The sequence below is a fragment of the Trichosurus vulpecula genome, chromosome 7 (assembly GCF_011100635.1).
Source record: "Trichosurus vulpecula isolate mTriVul1 chromosome 7, mTriVul1.pri, whole genome shotgun sequence".
Classification (NCBI taxonomy): domain Eukaryota; kingdom Metazoa; phylum Chordata; class Mammalia; order Diprotodontia; family Phalangeridae; genus Trichosurus; species Trichosurus vulpecula.
In genome coordinates, this window is record NC_050579.1 from 154,603,946 (window position 1) to 154,619,727 (window position 15,782).

At 40.7% G+C, this 15,782-nt stretch overlaps 1 long non-coding RNA gene across 1 annotated transcript in view; it reads right to left on the bottom strand.

Annotated features, from left to right (window-relative positions):
- LOC118856313 overlaps positions 1–13,892 on the bottom strand; it is a 29,575-nt gene extending 15,683 nt beyond the window's left edge. The window contains exon 1 of the long non-coding RNA XR_005010858.1: positions 13,759–13,892. This is a non-coding gene — a long non-coding RNA (uncharacterized LOC118856313). The remainder of the gene's footprint in view (positions 1–13,758) is intronic.
- Positions 13,893–15,782: the final 1,890 nt, after the last annotated feature.

A 15,782-nucleotide genomic window follows, 5' to 3' on the forward strand; every position in this document is an offset into this window, starting at 1 on the left:
GGCATAGGGAAATGGCACTGGGGCTTTGGTCTATTTTCTCGGTTATTTTCCATTCTAGGTGCAGAGAATAGAGTCTTGGATCCAGGAGCTTAAGGTATGGGGACCTTGGAGCCTGGGATTTTAGGTGGGTTGCTGCCACCAACCCAGCAGGGAAGCTCTAAAAAGCCAAAATTGCAAGAAATTGGGGAGGTGGGAAGGAACGCAGGAAAAGAACTCTTTGGAATTGGACTTGGTGGGACAGATGCCATGTAGGAACTGAGCTAAGCTGTGAACCTAATTTCCCGCTCTTCTTTTTTTAAAATTTTCTTTAATTATTTCTTGTATTATTGTGTCAAGCTTCTTTTTTTTTTGGAGGGGGGAAGGCAGGGCAATTGGGGTTATGTGACTTGACCAAGGTCACAGCTAGTAAATGTGTCTGAATTTGAACTCAGGTCCTCCTGACTCCAGGGCTGGTGCTCTACTCACTGCACCATCTAGCTGCCACTAAGGTGCTATAGAGGGAGATTATGCTCCACAGGGACTGGTGGGGGGAGAGGGAAGCAGAACATGAAGCTAGAAGGAGCACAACAAAAAAGCCCAGAATAGAACAGATCCGTTAGTGTATCTGTGGTGATCAATTCATATCAATGTTGATCCTGAAATCATTGCATTCTGAATTCAGCCACTCAGTTAGTGCCTGATATGCTACTTGAGAAATGACATTAGAGATGGAGTTGTGAAAAGCAGCTGGATCTGCGCAAATATATACCAAAGATATCTACACAACAGTTTATAAAGCATTTACATACTTTGTCTCATTTGATCTACACAATAATTTTCTAAGGAAATCCAGTATTTATGATGCCCAGTCAGTCAGTTAAGTAAGCTAAGTAGTCATTAAGTACCTCTAATATGTTAGGCTCTGTTCTAAGCACTAGGGACACAAAGAAAGACAAAAACAGTCCCTCTTCTCAAGGAGCTCATAGTCTAATGGGGAAGACAACATGCAAAAAAACTATGTACAAACAAGCTACATACAGGACAAAATGGAGATAAACAACAGAGGAAAGGTGCTAAAATTAAGGGGGAACAGGAAAAGCTTCCTGTAGAAGGTAGGATTTTGGCTGGGACTTGAGGAAAGTCAGGAGGCTGAGATGAGGAGAGAGAGCATTCCAGCATGGGAGACAGCCAGTGAAAATGCCTGGAGTCAAGATCTGATTCTCTCATTCGAAGAACAAGGGGCCAGTGTCAATGGGTAGCAGATAGTAGCCTATCCATCCCTGTCCATCCTGTGCAACTCTTATCTATGTCTTCTTATAAGTTTACTACTGGAAGTTCACTCAATGTGATGGAGGCCTTCGTTGCTTTCTCTTGACATACTCAGCATGTGACCAGTAACAACAATGTTACTAGCAGCTGCTGTGGAAGTGTAATACCAACAGCACCAGCACACAGGAGGGCTGCTAGCACAGGTTCTTTGATCTGCTTTTCTGAAGGAAAGTAACTTAAAAGAGTTTACAATCTCACTTTAATTAAACATACATATATCATTCACTTAGTTCAGGGGGAAAAGTCAGCACCTTAAACTTCAGAGAAAAAACAAACAGAAATTACAAGCAGAAATTATATAAATGTAGCAAATAACGCAAATCAGCAGACAGGGCTTCTGTCTATCCATAGCAATATAAACATAGTTACCAGAGAGAGAAGCACCAACATCTGTGTTTTCAAAGTTGAGGGACTCCTTACAAGCTACCCAGAGTCTCATCTGGCCAAATCACACAAACACTCTTCCAATGAGTGAGCCCCAAAGCAAAACGCTAATTTCAGAGTATATATATTTTTCTTCAGGGTCAGACAGTGTCATGACCATATGACTCAAACTCATGTGACTTAGGCTTTCTTGTGACTTAAGCAGGTCATCAAAGACTCTTGATTCAATCAAAGGCAAGACTTGATCAAAGGCATTTGATTGCCTTAGTGCTGAGAAGCACTCCAAGAGAAAAAAATACAGCAAAAAGTCCCACTTTGCTTGTCATTACAACTAGTTAGTCTATCTTTTTCACTCTTACATTTTATTTGATATCCCTTCTTTGATATCCTTTACTCTAGTTCCAGAATTCCAGATTTCAAACTATATTACAAAGTAACAACCATCAAAACAATCTAGTACTGGCAGAGTAGTAGATCAGTGGAAGAGATTAGGTATACAACACACATAATAATCATATTAACTTAGTGTTTACAAATGCGAAGATGTAAGCTTTGGGGGCAAGAACTCATCATTTGACAAAAATTGCTGGGAAAATGGAAAGCAGTTTGGCAGAAACTAGGCATAAACTGGTATCTCCCACCATATACCAAAATAAGGTCAAAATGGGCAAATTATTTAAATATAAAATGTAAAATCATAAGTAAATTAGGGGAACATGGAAAATTTTACCTTTTACCTATCTATGGATAAGGAAACAGATTATGACCAAACAAGAGATAGAGAGGAATATAGGAAGTAAAATGGATAATTGTCATTACATAAAATTAAAAAGTTTTTGCACAAACAAGACCAATGCAGCCAAAATTAGAAAGAAAGCAGGAAACTGAGGGGAAATTTTTACAGCAAGTTTCTCTGATAAATCTTCATTTCTCAGAAAAACCTAAGAAAACTTATATGAACTGCTGCAGAGTGAGGTGAGCAGAACCAGGAGATCACTGTGCACAGTAATAGCAATAGTATAACAATGATCAGTTATGAAAGACAGCTACTCTGATGAAGACACTGATACAAGACAATTCCAAAGGAGTCATGATGAAAAATACTGTCCACATCCAGAGAGAGAACTGATGAATTCTGAGTGCAGACTGAAGCATACTTTATTTACTTTCTTTATGTTTCTTGCTTTTTATTGGGGTTGGGTTCTTTTTTTTTTTTTTTTGCAGTGCGGCTAATGTGGAAATATTTTGCATGACTTCACATGTATAATTGCTATCAGATTGCTTGCCCTCTCAATGGGTGGGGGAGGGGTAGGAGGCAGGGAGAGAATTTGGAACTCAAATTTTTAAAAATCGAATGTTAAAAATATTAAAGAAAAATGAAGAAAAAAAGCATAGGCCCTGTAGAGAGAAAGTTGAGGCATTAAAAGCATTACGCAACATCTCAAGTGCAAACCAGTCCATTCTGCTATTCAATTCTGGGTCCTCCTTCATATTTTGCAAATAAATGTATACCTTAAACTGATCTTGCCCTTGGCTGTCAAGTCTTGCCATTTGGCAAAGAAATCATATGTTTGTCGGTTGGCTAAGTTGGTTCCTGAACTTATTTGGCCTTCTTGCTGCGGCAACTGACATATCAAACTTCTCTTAGAAAGGCTGATAATCAGAGTCCCCTGAATCCATTTCCCATTTATCAGAGTCAACAGGTTTTTGTTTTTTTTTTTTACAGTTAGATCAAGTTGAATCTTGGTTCTGGAGAACAGTCAGTGAGCCAATAAACATTTATTAAGCACCAATATTTGCCAGACACCATTCTAGGAACTGATGATACAAAGAAAGACAAAAGACAGTTCCTGTTCTCAAGAAGCTCATAGTCAAATGGGGGAGACAACATGCAAATAACTATGTATGAATAGGCTATAGACAGGATAAGTTAGAGATGATACACAGAGGGAAGGCAGTAGCATTAAAAGGGATTGGAAAAGACTTCTTGTAGAATGGGGGGTTTTAGTTGGGGGTTGAAGAAAGCCAGGAAAGGAAGAGGAGGAGGAAGAGCATTCTAAGTATGGGGGACAGTCAGTGAAAATAGCCAGGGCTGGGAGATGGAGTTTCTGTTTGAGGAACAGCAAAGGGGCCAGAACATACTCCTGTCCTATCAACAAAGAAGTCACAGATTACAGATATGAAATGTTGCCCATGTGGTAAGAAACAGTTGTTTCAAAGGAAGGTTCAGGGGAGAGGGAATATCAAGAAATTAATGTGGTATAATAAACACAAGACCTCAATAAAACTTTTTAAAAAGTACTCTAATTCACATTTGAAAATCCTGGATCTTACTCTTGTTTTATCTATTAAACTTCATTTTAAGAGGTCAAAGGCATCATATCTTTATTAGGAAACAAGTTTGCACATATCCCATTTAATAGTAACAAACTGTGCCTAACAACAATGCTGAACTACTTTTTTATTTAAAAAAATACTGAAAGTGCAAAAAATAATTATAAATAAGTAGGTCACGTTGGAGTTGTTCTAATTGCATACAGGATCTACTGCTGATCTCTATCCTTTGTTCTAATTTGATATTGATTTTGACCTTTGTTTTAAACAGTACACGATCTGACTGCACACTGATAGGATTCTAAAATGACTCCCACATCAGTAACCAGTTGTTTCCTGTCTGTTAAGATATGATCAATTTCATTTTTTTGGTGATGTCATTAGATGCTCACCACATCCAGGGCCTTCTAATTTGCTTCTTGAAGAAAATATTCATGATGTTAAAGCATGAAACTTCTGAGTAACCTATAGTCTTTAACCTTTTTCAATTTTTGCTTCCAAATCACATTTTCCAAGATGTCTTTTGCTTTCCTCCCATTTCCATGTTTGCATTGAAGTCATAGAGGTACAGATTAATATAAAAAATCTTGTTAGGTTTTTCATAGAATTTCTCTACTTTGTCTTCTACATCAGATAGTGCATTAGTTGCAACTTTCATGTTCTTCTTTATGCTTCAGTTCATTAGGAACACTGCATGGTAAAATGATCAACTATCCCATGAAATGATGTTCCTTGGTATCTCTGGGCTACTTATGAAATCAACTCTTCTTACCCCTTATTTGTGCCTCTGAGGAGAATCTGTGAGCCAGCTTTCTATCCAGCAACAATTTCTCTGTCTTCTAACTTCAGTTAGATCAAGCATTGATCTGTGGTTGAATTACTGTAGTAATGCATCAACTCACTGATGTTGGACAAAGATCATATGTTAAGAATACCAACAATTAAATACCTGTTTATAACTGTCCTAAAACTTTGATTCCTTGAGTCCTTTGTCTTCTTTTCTACCACTCCACTATCATTAACCACCAAAGTAGAAGAAAGTTATTTTGCATTTTTATCTCTTTCACTGGTTGACATTGTCAAGGAATTCAAAACATCATCTTCAAGGATGCAGGGTCATCTCCATACCATGGCTGGGTATCACAGTAGGACTTTTTCCAAAGAAATTATTTACAGGTGTTATAAAATATTGTGAATGTTAGCAAATTTGTTAATTGTGCCTTTGTATATTCTTTTGTTCCCAGGGTTAATTATTTATATAATTAAGGCCTTCTGTTTTGAGCAAAGATAGCATGAACATTTTTGATGAGCTTAGTTCCCTCATGTGGAGTATAAAAATTATGGAATCCAAATAGCTTTCAAAACAGAACGAACTTATATAACTAGCTTAGGAAACAGATGTAAAGAGAAACACAATTTCTGACTTTAGGTTACCATTCTTTCTTGTCATGAGTATTAAAATTCTCTATCCAGGACATAGTTAAAGGAAGCAGCATGGTATAGGAGGAAGAATGCTGAACTTGGAGTCTTACGACCAAATCTGGGTTCTGCCATTTATTACCTCTTTAACCTTGGTCAAGCCACCTTAATTCAGAGTTAATCTCTGAGCCTCACTTCCCTAATTTGCAAAATGAGTGGCAGTGGCCTAGATGATCCCCAAGTTTCCCTCTATCACCAGACCTATGGTCCTGTGCATATGTAAAGGGAGTAATCAGAGGGCTCTACCTCCTGTCTGCTGCACGGGAACCTTCAAAGGCCACCCCATGAAGTATGAATGGGAATGGGTTTTCACTCTGGGTTACTTAGGTGATACATGTATTCTGGCCTCTTTGGACAAGTATGACCCAGAGGTTCCTGGTAATGGAGTAATGCCAAAGATGTCTGACAACTAGGAAGAGCTGCTCATTCAGTAGCCCTTAAGAGGAAAAGAAGTAGCCTTTGCCTCTCCTCTCTCTCTCTTCCCTTCTTTCAAGTGTCAAAATTCTTCCAGCTCTTCTTCACATTTCCAATAAAGGGAGGATCACTCTCTCCTCCTCCACAGCATCAGCTAAAGCTGGCAGTGAATACATGTGGTTGCTTAAAACTGGATCTCAATTTCCTTGCTGACTCTTCTGTTCTGTTTCTTTCCTAAGCACAGGTGGCCAAACAGTGATCCTCAGACAGATGTTTCTAGCCACAGAAATTATTCTGTAAACTTGAGAGGTATGAAGTCATTGACAAGTCTGGGTACTGGCTACATTTCTTGCAGTTGTATCCTTTGTTGCATAAGATGACCACCAACAAAAAAAGACACAATAATAGCTAGCATTTACATAGAATTTAAGGCTTCCAAAGTGGTGAAAATGAAATGCCTATTCAACAGCACCACAAGTTTCCCAGGAATCTTTACGTCTCAGGGCAGTATAATAGAGGTGATGACTTCTATGACCTTCTGAGTGCCTCCTATGCTTTCTGCATCAGTTCATGGGTTCCTGTGAGACCTCTCACATCTGATCCATTCATCTCTAACACCTGTTTTCCCATATTTCTCCGTCCTTTTGTGTCCAAACTCCTTGAAAGCCCATCTACAATAGGTGCCTCCACTTCCTTTCCTCTCACTTCTCCTCAGCTCTCTACAGTTGGACTTCTAACCTCATCATCATCACTTCTAACCTTAACATCTAACCACATCCAACTGCAACTGCTCTGTCTGAAGTTAACTGCCAAATCTAATAGCCTTTTCCCAATGCTCACCATCCCTGACCTCTCTGCAGCCTTTGACACTGTCGATCACCCTCTTCTCCTTGATATTCTCTTCTCTCTAGGTATTTTGTGACACTCCTCTTTCCTGGCTCTCCTACTACCTGTCCGATCACTCCATCTCAGTCTCCTTTGCTGGATTTTCATCTAGTTCATGCCCCTAACCCTTGGTATCCCACATGGCTCTGTCCTGGGCCTTCTTCTCTTCTGTCTCTTTACTACTTCACTTGGTGATCTCATCTGCACTCATGGATTCAATTATCATCTCTATAATGATGATTCTCAAATCTATTTATCTAACCTCTCTGCTGATCTCCAGTCTTTCATCTCTAACTACCTACTGGACATCTCAAACTGGATATCTTGTATTCATCTTAAACTCAACATGTCCCAGATTGAACCCATAATCTTTCCCCTCCATATGTTCACCACTTCTAAATTTCCCTATTACTGTTCAGAGTATCACCATCTTCCCAACTACCCAAGCTTGAAATTTAGGTGTCACCCTCAACTTTTCACTGTCCCTCTCACAGCCCCACCCCCCCATATCAAATCTGTGGCTAAGGCCTGTCACTTTTACCTTCCCATCTCTCTTATGTGCCCCCTTTTCTCCTCTGACACTGCCACCACCCTGGTACAGGCCTTATCACGTCACACTTGGACCCAAACCTGCAAGTTGATCTATCTGTCACAAGTCTCTCTCCATTCCATTCTATTGTCTACAATTTTTCTTTTTTTAAAAAAAAAATTTTATTTATTTATTTAATATTTTTAGTTTTCAGCATTGATTTCCGCAAGAGTTTGAATTACAAATTTTCTCCCCATTTCTACCCTCCCCCCCCACTCCAAGATGGCATATGTTCTGATTGCCCCATTCCCCAGTCAGCCCTCCCTTCTGTCACCCCACTCCCCCCCGTCCCCTTTTCCCTTATTTTCTTTGAGGACAAGATAGATTTCTATGCCCCATTGCCTATATATCTTATTACCTAGTTGCAAGTAAAAACTTTTTTTTGAACATCTGCTTTTAAAATTTTGAGTCTCACATTCTCTCCCCTCTTCCCTCCCCACCCACCCTCCCTAAGAAGGCAAGCAATTCAACACAGGCCACATTTGTATCATCATGTAAAACCCTTCCACAATACTCACATTGTAAAAGACTAACTATATTTTGCTCCTTCCTATCCTATCCCCCTGTATTCAATTTTCTCCCTTGACCCTGTCCCTTTTCAAAAGTGTTTGCTTTTGATTACCTCCTCCCCCTATCTGCCCTCCCTTCTATCATCCCCCCTTTTTTTATCCCCTTCCTCCTTTTTTCCTGTGGTGTAAGATACCAAATTAAGTGCGTATGTTATTCCCCCCTCAGGTCAAATCTGATGAGAGCAAGATTCACTCATTCCCCCCTCACCTGCCTTCTCTTTTCTTCCTACAGAACTGCTTTTTCTTGTCACTTTTATGTGAGATAATTTACCCCATTCTATCTCTACCTTTCTCCCTCTCTCAATATATTCCTCTCTCATCCCCTAATTTGGTTTTATTTTTTTAGATATCATCCCTTCATATTCAACTCACCCTGTGCCCTCTGTCTATATATATATATATATATATATATATATATATGTATTTATATATACATATATATATATGTGTGTGTGTCTGTGTGTGTCTGTGTGTGTGTGTGTGTGTATTCCCTTCAGCTACCCTAATACTGAGGTCTCATGAATTATACACATCATCTTTCCATGTAGGAATGTAAACAAAACAGTTCAACTTTAGTAAGTCCCTTATGATTTCTCTATCTTGTTTACCTTTTCATGTTTTTCTTGATTCTTGTGTTTGAAAGTCAAATTTTCTATTCAGCTCTGGTCTTTTCACTGAAAAAGCTTGAAAGTCCTCTATTTTATTGAAAATCCATATTTTGCCTTGGAGCATGATACTCAGTTTTGCTGGGTAGGTGATTCATGGTTTTAATCCTAGCTCCATTGACCTCCTGAATATCATATTCCAAGCCCTTCAGTCCCTTAATGTAGAAGCTGCTAGATCTTGTGTTATCCTGATTGTGTTTCCACAATACTCAAATTGTTTCTTTCTGGCTGCTTGCAGTATTTTCTCCTTGACCTGGGAGCTCTGGAATTTGGCGACAATGTTCCTAGGAGTTTTCTTTTTGGGATCTTTTTCAGGAGGCAATTGGTGGATTCTTTCAATTTCTATTTTACCCTCTGGCTCTAGAATATCAGGGAAGTTCTCCTTGATAATTTCTTGAAAGATAATATCTAGGCTCTTTTTTTTGATCATGGTTTTCAGGTAGTCCAATAATTTTTAAATTATCTCTCCTATATCTATTCTCCAGGTCACTGGTTTTTCCAATGAGATATTTTACATTGTTTTCCATTTTTTCATTCCTTTGGTTCTGTTTTGTAATATGTTGATTTCTCATCAAGTCACTAGCTTCCACTTGCTCCAATCTAATTTTTAAGGTGGTATTTTCTTCAGTGGTCTTTTGGACCTCCTTTTCCATTTGGCTAATTCTGCCTTTCAAGGCATTCTTCTCCTCATTGGCTTTTGGAGATCTTTTGCCATTTGTATCTTTTGCCATTTGTGTTAGTCTATTTTTAAGGTGTTATTTTCTTCACTATTTTGGGGGGTCTCCTTTAACAGGCCATTGACTTGTTTTTCATGGTTTTCTCACATCACTCTCATTTCTCTTCCCAATTTTTCCTCTACTTCTCTTACTTCCTTTTCCAAATCCTTTTTGAGCGCTTCCATGGCCTGAGACCAGTTCATGTTTTTCTTAGAGGCTTTTGATGTAGGTTCTTTGAATTTGTTGACTTCTTCTGACTGTATGTTTTGATCTTCTTTGTCACCAAAGAAAGATTCCAGAGTCTGAGATTGAATATGAGTGCATTTTCGCTGCCTGGCCATATTCCCAGCCAACTACTTGACCCTTGAGCTTTTTGTTGGGGTATGACTGCTTGTAGAGTAGAGAGTACTTTGTCCCAAGCTTGAGGGGCTGCACTGTTGTTTTCAGAGCTATTTCTACACAGCAAACTCTGCCACACCTGTGCTCCTCCTCCCCCAAGAACCACCAACTGGGACGGGACTCAGATCTTAAGCAGGCTCTGCACTCCTGCTCTGATCCGCCACTTAATTCCTCTCACCAGGTGGGCCTGGGGCTGGAAGCAGCTGCAGCTGTAGCTCTGTAAGCAGCCTCAGAGCTGCACCACCCCGGCTGCCCCTGGGGCAGTGGTCAAGGGTAAACTCCTTTCACTCTGTCCCCAGCAGCTTTTCCCACTAACCTTCTCTGTTGTCTTTGGTGTTTGTGTGTTGAGAAGTCTGGTAACTGCCACAGCTCACTGATTCAGGGTGCTAAGGCCTGTTCCGCCCAGCTCCCGGTCTGGTTGGTCTGGGCACGGCCCACGCTGGGCTCTCCTCTGCTCCCAGCACGGTGCAATAGACCTTACCCAGCAACCATCCAGGCTGTCCTGGGCTGGAGCCCTGCTTCCCCCTGCTATTTCGTGGGTTCTGCAGTTCTAGAATTTGTTCAGAGCCATTTTTTATAGGTGTTTGGAGGGTCCTGTGGGAGAGCTTTAGGCCAGTTCCTGCTTTCCAGCCACCATCTTGGCTCCACCTGTCTACAGTTTTTCAAATTATCTTCTTGCAGGTCTAATGATGTCACTCCCTACTTAGTAAACTCCAGTGGTTTTACTTCCAGGATCAAATAGAAAATCCACTGTTTAGCATTTAAATCCCTTTAAAACATGCTTCAATGCAGCCCCCTACCTCACCTTTCCAGTATTCTTATACTTTAATCACCTCCACACATTCTGCAATCCAGTGACACTGGTCTCCTTGCTGCTTCTCAAATTACTCCATCTCCAACTCTAGATATTTTCACTGGCTGTTCCCCAAGCCTGGAATTCTCTCCTTCCTCATGTCTGTCTTCTCTGACTTGCTTCAAATCTCAATTAAAATCCTACCTTCCCATTCCCATTCCAGTGCTTTCTTTCTGTTGATTATTTCAAATTTATCCTGCATAAATAGCTTGTTAGCATTTTGTCTGCCCCATTAGACTGAGCTCCTTAAGAGCAGGGACTGTCTTTTACCTTTCTTTGAATCCCCAAGTGTCTGTTACATAGGAGGTACTTAATGAATGTTTATTGGCTGGCTGAACAGCTTTACCCTGGGTTACTGTTTCATGTTTTAAGTGTTTGTTAAGGCAAGATTTTGAGTCTTTTATGTGCAGCATGTGTGTAGTGAGGTTCTACTTGTGGCAAGCATACTGACCTTGTGTGGCTTGAAGGGAGGCAGAACAGGCATCTCTAGCTTCTTCTCCCACCAACCTTCTCCAAGGGAGATGCCAGGAGGGGAAGCAGGAGGCCAGGGTCAGGGGCCACCATTCTGCTCTCCTCAGCAGAGGGAACCAGACGTATATCTGTGTGCTCCCTTAAATATTGTTCGTCTAGGGGATACGATCAAGTTCCATCTAACTTCTGATCACTTTGTCACTTGGGGGGAAGGGAGGGCCCAAGTTCTATATTCAAAGCTTCAACCCCTTCCCAGCAGATACCAGTTCCACAATAAACACACATAATAAGAAGCAAAGAAGTCCATTTGTCCAAATCATAGAAAAACAGAAATCAGAGAAGGTATACATAGAAGAATATGTACCAGACAACACAAAGTGAAGGAGCTCTCCCATTGGGAACCAGATAACTCAGCTCAACTGAAAAAAAGGATTTCACCCAAGGAGAAACTCCCCCAAAGTGTCTAGAGTAGCAAGCTGGACATAGGGACATGATGGAGACTGCCGGCTCCTTTCATATTTCACCAGAATCTTTTCCTTTAGCAACCTGAAATGAGATTGGCTTCTTCCATTTTCTCTCTCAAAGTTGGAAGCCAGGATAGGAGAAGAAGACTTGAAGTTTAAGCAGTCTGAGAGAAAACTGACCCTGAAAAGTACCTAGGAGGTCTCAAACAGAACTTTCACTTAAAATGTCCTGAAGGAGGGTCTGGTGAAGGCTGGAGGCCTCTCACCAACTCTGCCCCACACCCTTATGTAGGGCAGTGCCTTCATTTCCATCAGTAAGGAGAGAATCCCATACCAATGGGCTCTGGGACAGGGGTTACATGTTTCAAGCATTCCTTTTGTGGTGGAAGAAATAAATAGCTGCCCTGTACCTGATTTATTTTACACGTTGAATATCTTTCTAAAAGGAAGCCCCTTAATTCCTTTTGGGGAAACACTAGACAGGAGCAAAGCCTAAGCTTTGTTTAAGGGAGTTTTCCTGGAATAACTCCAGCCTTTGGGTACAATGAACCAGAAAGTGAAAGAAAGCCTGATCCCTTGGCTTTGGGATCAATTAGGCTCCCCCCAGGACATAAACCTGGTCTACTTGAGCCCAGACACAAGGCCCCTTGGTGGGAGGAAGGGACTCTTTGACTTCAGGTAACATATATGATCCTGAAACATGTTTGGCTTGGTGACCTTGAAATGTATTTTTATAGTTTGTAGTACCACTTTAAATTAGGTAACAATTTCTATAATCTCGTGACTATTATCTTCTCTATCATCTTTGATTTCTTATTTTAAGATCTAGGTTCACAAGATGATAAATTTAAAGGCAGAAGATACTACAGCGGTCCTCTGCCTCTAGCTTAGGTTCCCAAAGTGGGCGGTACAGTCCCCTGAGAGGTGCTGGAACAATCCAGGGGGGCGGTAGTAGCCTCCAGTGCAACTGGGGGGGGGTGTTGAATAAATATAAGGGGGCAGTAGAAGCATAAGGAAAGAAGAGAAGAGAATTTTGAAAAGCTGTTTGTACATGTTTCATCTGTTGTGTAGCAGAGTTAAAGTCCTAGTGATTACATTATTTTCCACATAAACAAACAAAATGCAAGTTATAACTGATCAGTGGTCAAGTCCCCTGTTAGGTCTTAACAAGCAAGTGTTGGCAGGCAAGTGTGTCACACATTGTCGGGAAGTCCAGCATACGTTGGCAGGAATGTGTGTGTATTGACTTGTTTACAATACAATACCATACAGTTACATGATGCAATATTGTGTCATCAAAATTTCGATGCAGGGAAAAACCCCACAAATATATAATAAATTATTAAACTTAATATCATCATTCAAAAATTTATATTTTTTGAAATGATGCAAATTTTTTAAAATGTTAAAGGGTTAAAGAAAGTAGATTTCGGGGGGGGGGGGACACTGTGTAATTTTTTTTTAAAGGGGAAGTAGTCCAAATAAGTTTGGGAACCTCTGCTCTAGAGGGAGAAAGCAAGGAAAGAAGAAAGGAAGAGAAGAAAGAGAGAGAGGCAGGGAAGGAGGGAGGTAGGGAGAGAAGGAAGGAGGAAAGAAGGAATGGAGGAAGGAAAGGGAGAAACAAGGATCAAACAGTTATCCCTTCCATATTGCAGGGGTTAGGGGTGTGACGTCACCATGATCTAGAAAATCTGTGTAAAATTTTTTGGCTTTCCCTTAGTACCAGAGAAGAAGTCTGAATTTTTTTCTTTTAGGGAGTGTTTACAATATTATACATATATTTTATGCATTCCTGAGTTTCTAAACTTTTTCTGTATCATCTGCTGGCCTTTGTGTATCATCTACAGCTTCCACAAAACTCCCCCAAAATTCCCATTTAATTTCTTATGCCAACCCACTATATATTAAAACCACAATGGGGAAAGCTGCCATGTGGGAGGGATAACTGTAAAGCATTTGCTACATCCTAGGCACTAAGGTACTAAGTTCTAGGCATAATAATACAACCAAAAAAGAAAAATAGTCCCTGCCCTGGAGGAGCTTACAATCTAACGGGGAGGAGGGAACAACATATGAAAGAGCTAAAAAACAGAAGTGGGAGGGAGTTGGGGAAAAAATAAAGGTACCCGGGCAAGGGAAGATGGTTTTGAAGTCAAGGACAGGGCCAGGAGGAGAATGAAGGCGAGGCCTCTGACCCTGCACAAAACGAAGGCTCTAGGACAACTCACCAATGGAAGAAGTGATATGGGTCTCGCAGAGGGATATTCAGTGCTGAGTGGAATACTGGGATGGTAGGCTGTTCCAGGATGAGGAGCCTCCAGGAAGCCAATCAATAAAAATTTATTAGACACCTACTATATGCAAGTACCTGTATAAAGAAAGGCAAAAAAAAAAAAAAACCAGTCACTGCTCTCAAGGACCTCACAACAAGCTATAGACAGGAAAAATAGGAAGTTATCAATAGAAGAAAGGTTAGCAGTAGAGGGGGTATGGTTTTGAAGTCCAAAGGAAGACAGACATAGGGCAGGGAGGGGTATTAAAGTTCTACTACAATTCTGCAAGCATTTAAGTACCTGTTAGGTCTTAAAGACTTTGGCTAAAATGACAAAAATGAAAATTGTCCTTGCCCTTCAGGAATCTACATTCTCTTGGAAGTTGGAGGAAGAAGGCCAACATTCTTAATGCCTCTGTGATCTTAGGCAAGTCATAATACCTCCATGGTCTTCAGTTTCTTCATCTGTAAAAGGAGATGGTTAGAGCAGATGGCCTCCAAGGTTCCTTCTAACTCTGTCCTTGATCTTGTGATCCATTTTCTACACCTTCTTACATAGATAAATCAATACCAATATATAAATATTTTACATAAATATAAATATCAAGCAATTGGAGATTTTAGGGGGGAGGTGTGAAAATGGGGGTAGGGGAACAGGGAAGTGTTGACAACTGGGAGGATCAGAAAAGGCCTAATATAGGATGTGGCCCTTTAGCTAAGTCTTGAAATAAGCCAAGGATTCTGAGAGGCAGAGGTGAGGAAAGAGAGCATTCCAGTTTATTGGTCCTTGAAATATTTAAGTAAGGAAATCTGTTGAGGGTGGTGTTTTTCTGTTTATTCTTTTTTTTTTTTGGTGAGAAAAAAGGAGTCTGGAAATATACCTTTATCTGCCACAGTGATGTTGGGAGGGGGTAAGCCAGGCCTCCTAATCCTTTTATAAAGGAGGGAAAAAAATCTACTCAAGTTCCCCAGCACATAATAGCCATTAGCACCTAAAAGCAGAATCTGGAAGAGTAGTAGAGGAAGGATGGGGGAGAATGCTCTTCTAATATCCATATTTTAAATGCTTGTTTCCTGCCAATCTCCTATCCATTCCCAGAGAAGCGAAAGTGGCCCACCACGCCTGAGCCTGTGTCAGCTGCCAGCTGTTACTTCCCTGGAAACAGGGTCAGGAGGCTGCTGGTAGCTAATAGCCAGCCAGAAGCTGCGAATGGGATCTCTCTCTTGTGGCTTTCAGCTGTTGGCTGATTGTCAGCAGAGAGCTACAAGTTCTGATTTGATAGAAGCCAGCTACAGATTTATGAACCCTTCCCCCCTCCCCTTATTTTTGCTCCTAATTTTTTTTTCTTTTTCTCCAAACTGGAGCCTCCCTGAAAGCCTTTGTCTTTGTTCTGAAATTTTCAGTACCACCAAAGGATAGTTCTGTTTAGACAGGGACCTGAGCATCTTGGTGTAGGGAGGGCAAATAGGGAGGAGAGGAGCTCTCTGGGGCTTGTAGTATATTTTTTTCAGATGTGCAGTCTACTGTGAGATTATAGTTCTATCCGTTAAGGCCTTGAATGAAAGGTGGATGCATATTCTTTGGCCTCCTCCATGGCTGGGGAGGGGTTACCCAACAGGATTGTCACAATTCTCGCCCAAAGCACCTGGACTTAAATGAGTCACCCGAAAAATGTGCCAGGCAGGAAATCCAAAACCTTAAACCTCCTTAGGCTCCATGCTTAGCGTCTGCTCCAATAGGCCAGCAACCAAGAATTACCTTCTCAGCAGCGGCATTTGTCAAAACATGCCACTGTATAAAACACAGAGCTCTGAGGTTCAGGGGCGCTAAGGTGGGGGTTGGGGAAGGACCTAGGAATGGCACAGTTTAAATTCAGATGCTCTGGAGTTGTCATGTGGTAATGCATCACCAGTGAAAAATAAACCCCCAGCAGATCCTAGCTAAGGAGAGTGAACAATAAATTTCAACCAGTTAAATTA